General features: G+C 51.3%; 1 long non-coding RNA gene across 1 annotated transcript; it reads left to right on the forward strand.

Moving 5' to 3' along the window:
* On the forward strand, positions 1–6236 carry LOC144293437 (uncharacterized). Its single transcript, XR_013360669.1, has 3 exons — positions 1–1880; positions 1982–2710; positions 5537–6236. It is a non-coding gene; the product is annotated as an uncharacterized LOC144293437 (long non-coding RNA).
* Positions 6237–6467: the final 231 nt, after the last annotated feature.

Consider the following 6467-nt stretch of genomic DNA (forward strand, 5'->3'; position numbering starts at 1 on the left):
TCGTCGCGGTCGCGAGTGGCCCACGGGGAGTCGGGGCTCTGGTCGCGCATGTGACCCCCGTGGGTACCCGACACGCAGACCCCAGAGACGCCCGGGAACCCGGGAAGCCCACGATCCGGGGGAGCGGGAGCTGGGATCCGACGGGCGGGAAAGCCTCGAGCTTCGTGGGTGTCGCCTTCCACGTGCGACAGGCCGCCCAAGGGGCCGCTTGATGTTGGTTTTGCCGTTGCAGAGACACCTGGAGTTTGGAGCCGGAAGGCCCTGGGAGCCCGCGTGGTCCATCTCACAGAGAGGCCCCTGTCGCCCCCAGGCCCTGTCCGGAGGACAAGCAGGCCGGGCCCGAAGCGCAGGACAGGGCCCTCGCCCGCCTCCACCCAGCCGGGTGGCTCCCAGGGTGGGATTCGGGGCGCTCGCCTCACCGGCCGCACCCCCGAGCCTGGAGCCTGTGCGCCCATTTGTCGCCCCCCGTTTGGACGTGAACCGGAGTCCCGACCGGGTGTCCGGGCTGAGCGGCGCCCCTGCGTGTCACAGCGGCCCTCCTCGGTTGGCACCCCCGTCGCTGGAAACACTCGCCTAGGAAGCCCCCCGGTGCCTCTCCGGGGAAGCAAGCGGCCTGCACCCCCTATCTGGGCCCCCCTTCACCCACTTCCAGGGGGTTCTCTGAGTGCTTGACGGTTCGCTCCAGGGTCTTCGGGGCTGAGAGCTGGGCAGGTTCGGGGTCAGGAAGAGCAGAATTGGGGCTCGGCTGGTGGGGACAGTGTGCCCCCGGGCCGGGCCTTCCTCGTCTCGGTGGGGCTGTTACTCCTCAGTGCCCAGGAGTTGAGGGAGGGTTGCTGGCGGGCACCAGGTGCTGCACCTGGCGGGGAGAGGGGGTGAGGGGCCCCCATTACTCTAGGGCGACAGCACACACCGGCTCTACGGGTTACTGGGTGCTGACGGGGGACAGAGGCCAGGCCGTCGGCTGGCGAAGAGGAGGCCGGGCCTCCACGGAGGCCGGGTGTCTGCAGCCAGGATCGGAGTCGGGGGGGGGGGGGGGTGCTGGGGGCTGTGGGCTTTGCACCTTGCACCTCGGGACAGCCCATGGACGGCAGCTGGCCGAGCACCAGGTGCACCAGGCTTGCCACATCGAGCGCTCTTCTCCGTGTCCCGGGGCTTATTCTTCTGGGGGCACCAACCGAGTGTGATCCTGCCCGGCAGGGTGCCTGTGTGACCTGAGAAGACGCGCGTCGGCGTCGAGCGCAGTGTCCCGTCCGCGTTTGGTCGAAACGGTGGCTGCTGTCTTTATTACGGGGCCTCTCTGCCTCCGGAGGGGTATAAAGGCCCTGGGAGTTGGGGGCCCAGGAAGATGGCAGCGTGGTCCTTTCCATGCTCAGGTGGATGGAATGGTTTCCTTGGAGCAGCATTTCCAAAGGGGGGCTCCTCAAGGCCTTGAGATAGTCTAGAGGAAAAAACAAAAAACTGTGCTCCTTTGAATTTCAAATGGCACGTAGGATGTTAAAGGCTCTGAGAAGTCCTGCAGTAAAGGAAACTTTCTTGTTTAACCTTGAGTGGGGCATCTCCCAAACCCTGAGGTTTCGTTTTTTTTTCCTTCCTCCTTTCTTTCTTCCTCCCTCTATCCCTACCTTTCCTCCTTCTCTTTCTTTTCCTCCCTCTTTCTCTCCTTTATTTTCTCCTTCCTCCCTTCTTTCTTTTTTCCCCTTTTTTCCCTTCCCTGCATCTCTCTCTCTCTCCTTCCCTCCCCTTTTGGTTTTTCCAGGACACCCCAACAATCTGGGGGGCTTGGACTCCTCTGAATGCCTGAATAAGCCAACACAGGGACTCAGAAATGCCTACCGTTTTCCATCGTATTTAAATGACAGAGAAACTGCCTAGACACTAAGGTCCGGTCTCACTCTTTGTCACTATGTCCAAAAAATCGCTTTCTCTTTTACGGATTACTATGAATCTGTTTGGATTTTTTTTTTTTTTTTTTTTTTTAGAGCAATGCCTCTCTCAAACTCTCTTGTCCCCCCAGAGACACTGTCACGGTAGAGATGCAGGCCAACAGGTCCGGGGTGGAGTTTGAGATGATTCCAACCAGGTGTCTGGCGATGCTTGTTAGAAAAGCAGACTCCCTTAAAGCCTCACCCTAAATCTCCAGAGTCAAAATACGTACCTGAATGAATGAGATCTCCAGGTAATTTGTATATACAGGAAGGTTTGAGAAGCATTGCTTCAGATCAGGGTTTCTCAAATCTTCGCTCTGCCGACGTTTTGGGGCCGTGTTGCGCATTGCGGGATGTTTAGCAGCACCTCTGGCTTCTGCCCACTGGGAGCCCGTGGAGCTGCCCTCCCATTTACGAGGGGCAGAAACTCCTCCGGAAACTGGCAGGAGGACCCTGGTCTTCGGGGGGGGGGGAGGAATGGGCAAAGTTGGCCCCCATTTAGAACTTCTGGTCTGGATCCCCCAAATGGTCTCATATTTCTGTTTCTGGGTCATTTGGAGATATTTTTTCCCCTTCTTCCTGTAAAGGCCTCATTTCTTTTTTTTTTTAATTGCGGTATAATTGACATATATCGTTAGTTTCGGGTGTATGACATAATGATTTGATATTTGTAGATATTGTGAGGTGAGCGCCGCGGTGAGCCTGGTAAACATCCATCACCACCCAGAGGTGCAAGTGTTTGCTCCTGATGAGAACTTCTTGGCGACTTTCAAACACGCAGCACGGTGTGTTACTGCCGTCTCTGTGCTGCCCACCCCATTCCCATGGCTTGTTGTCTCTTACAGCTGGAAATGGGTGACTTTTGACCCACTTGGAGGTGCTTGAAATGGGAGGACCCGATGATGTTTTCATTTAAAATAATAATCAAAAAATAAAATAAAATAAAATAAAATAAAATAAAATAAAATAAAATAAAATAAATAAAATAAAATAATAATCAAGTTGCCAATGCGCAGTTCCCAAGGTTGCTCCATGTCAGAATCACCCAGGCGGAGATTTGCAGATTCAGATTCACTAGAATTGGGGAGAAGCCTAGGAACCTGTATTTTTTTTTTTTTTAAAGAAACGTAATCGTTAGATTCTGTAACAATCTGGGCACTGTTTTAGGAGTTTTCTGTACATTTACTTCTTTAATCCTTACAAAACCCTATAAAGTAGGTACGGGTGTTCTATTTTACCAATGAGGAGATCAAGCCACGGGGTGGCTTCTTAAGAATACAGAGCCAGGAAAAAAAAAAAAAAATAAGAAAGATTAGAGAGCCCGTATTGCAAGCTGATGGGGGCAGGGGGTGTCTGCACCGAGTCTGTCCCCGAGCGCTGGTGGCCCGGGGGCGGCTGGTATGGGGCCTGTGTGGCCCCGGGTCTCCCCCACTGGGTCGTTACCCATTTCAGCACTCAGAACACCGCGCCCCTGCCATTGGCCGAGGTCTTGCTTGATGCCAAGATCGCTGGAAACTTCATTGCCTCTGGGCCTAGTAACATAGGTTACCAGTTAGGGCATTTTGGCCCATTTCCCCCAGAAAACTGAGAGAACCAACGGACTTCTCCTGCCGTTTGATGACTGCCCCCCCTTCCAACGGCTTGTCTTCTATCCCACAAGAGATCATCTCAAATGAAACGGGAAATAGAAACAATGGGTACATTGGGTACATCCTAGTAATGAAGGATGTACCCATTTCTTCATCCTCATGAATGAAGAAATGGTTATTTTAAAAGACCTAGAGTTCCTAAAGCTATAATTAGTTACAGTGGTGAGAGGCACATGAGAACAAGGTGAATTTCTATTTAAAAAAATATTTTTTTTTAGGATGTATTTGAGACTGGGCTTGATCTCACAACCCTGATCTCACGACCCTGAGCCAAAATCGAGGGTCTGACACCTAACCCACTGTGCCACCCTCGCGCCCCAAGCTGAATTTTTAAAAGGCCGTTATGGAAAGCCCTTCACTTAGGACCAAACACCCAGGAACACGAGTTTCTAGGAATATTTCCTGGAGATAGTTCTAGAAATAAAGTTGTTAAAAAAAAAAATTAGAGCCAGCACACATTAGCATTCACTATATTTTAGTGTTACGAGTCCTTTATGTTAACACACTTAGTCGAATAACTTTAATAGGCTGGTGCTATTATTACTAGCAGCTTACAGATGAGAAAATCGAGGCACAGAGAGGTTGTGCAGCTTGCCCAAAGTCACACAGCTGGCAAGTGGCACAGCTGGGATCCTAACCCAGGGGCTCTGGCTCTGGAGGTTGGGCCCTGACCCACTCTTTCGAGACTTTGGTTGGGGGTTAGATCAACTCCCTGCAGTGATGTTGGTTTCCTCTGTCCTTTATTAATAATAATAAAACCCAATAGGGAACAAAGGATTGTTAATAAATGCTCTTAGTTTGATTGGCAAGATCATCCAATACACAGACTCCATGGAGGTGCGGGGAAGGCTCCGATAGAAAGGATCCTAACTGGGAAGATACTGGGCAAGCAAGCGCGCACGATGCCCGCCCACGGCACCATAGTGTTGCCATCCTGCCACATTGTGCAAGACGGGGGTTCGCTGGGGTGACTCTGGAGCCATGGACACGCTAGCTAGAGATTTGGGGCCAGGGAACCCTTTGTGAGTCCCTACTGCAATGGCAGTGTGTCTGTCGTCTACAAAAGGCTCTTAGTGGCTCTCGGGGGAGGGCACCCATCCTCCGGCTTATAGCAGGTGAACAGGTGTCTGGTTGTTTTCTGCCCCGGAGACTCAGAGGGGAACCGACACGGCCAGCAGTCTCCCCGTCGCTGCTCTTTGTTCTAAGAGCTGCCAAGGGTGTCGCCCCACTGGGCTGTTCAGCTCCACGGCTCCGAGCTGCCCGGGAGCGTGTGTGGTCATCGATCCTCCTGCCCCTCTTGACGGATTGGGAGGGGATCCTGACCACGAGCCCCGGGGCCCCCGACTGCAGCCGCTCCAGCCTGTGACAAACTCACTGAGCATCCCAGTGTCCCCCGGAGCCTGTGAGCTCTTTTGGGGGCCAAGTGTGATCTCCGTTGAAGAAGTGCCCTTTGAGATAGAGTTGAGTTGAGATATTTTAGAAAACCCAGTCTCTCAGAATTGTTATTGGAAACATTAAAAAATATATATATATATATATACATACATATATATATATATATGTATGAAAATCAATTAACTTCACACATGGAAAAGTTCCTCATATGGTTAATCTTCCTTTACGTAATTTCTTGATTATGTTTGGAAGTAAATTGCCTTGATTGTACCTTGGATGGAAAGGAATGTCTTTTCATTAATTTGAAACCTGCTATCGTGATGCTGGTTTGGACCGGAGAACGATACATTGGGTAGAAAGCACTAAGTCTCTCTGCTAGGCGTGAGCTGCAGTTGAGTTTTTCTTTTGTTTTCGGCTGCGTGGTGGATCCAGAATTCGGATTTCCCAAAGGGCCAAACCAAAGCACTCGTTCCTTATCTGGGAGCTGGGCTGAGTTTTACTGGCTTTGGATTCCACGAGCATCTGTGAGAGTGTTTTGGCGACTTCTGTTTTCTTTCTGTCCAACAGCAAATGACCAAGGTTGTAAACGGAGACCGCAGGTGACCGTGAAGCCAAGACCCCCGGTGCCCTTGGAGGACACAGCCCGATGGAGCAATTGTCCAGCAGCGCTAGTGGCTGCTCTTTGCTGAGGGGGGCATCGCCTCTGATTTTAACTCACTTTCGCCTGAGGAGACTCTGCAGTGGGGGGACGGGGGTCCTGACCAAGTTCCCACTGTTTTCCCACTGTAGGTTAATGGTTAATCCTGCCTTTAAAATCAGATCTGGGGGATCCCTGGGTGGCTTAGCCATTTGGCATCTGCCTTCAGCCCGGGGTGTGGTCCTGGGGTCCCGGGATCGAGTCCCATGTGGGGCTCCCTGCAGGGGGCCTGCTTCTCCCCCTGCCTGTGTCTCTGCCTCTTTCTGTGTCTCTCATGAATGAATAAATAAACTCTTTTTTTTAATTTAAATTTTAATTTTTAAAAATATTTTATTTATTTATTCATGAGAGAGAGGCAGAGACACAGGCAGGGGGAGAAGCAGGCTCCCTGCAGGGAGCCCGACGTGGGACTCGATCCTGGGTCTCCAGGATCACGCCCTGGGCCAAAGGCAGTGCTAAACTGCTGAGCCACTCAGGAATCCCCCGAATAAATAAACTCTTTTTAAAAAAATCAGATGTTTGATTCCAAATCTGTGGTCTTTTTATTTTACTTGTATTTTCAAGTTTTTATTTAAATTCCAGTTAGTTAACATACAGTATAATATCAGTTTCAGGTATAGAATTTGGTGATTCATCACTTCCTTTTTTTTTTTTTTTTTAAGATTTTATGTATTTATTCATGCGAGACACACAGAGAGAGAGGCAGAGACACAGGCAGAGGGAGAAGCAGGCTCCCCATAGGGAGCCCATGTGGGACTCGATCCCAGGATCCTGGGATCAGGACCTGGGCCGAAGGCAGAC

The sequence above is a fragment of the Canis aureus genome, chromosome 21, assembly GCF_053574225.1.
Source record: "Canis aureus isolate CA01 chromosome 21, VMU_Caureus_v.1.0, whole genome shotgun sequence".
NCBI lineage: Eukaryota > Metazoa > Chordata > Mammalia > Carnivora > Canidae > Canis > Canis aureus.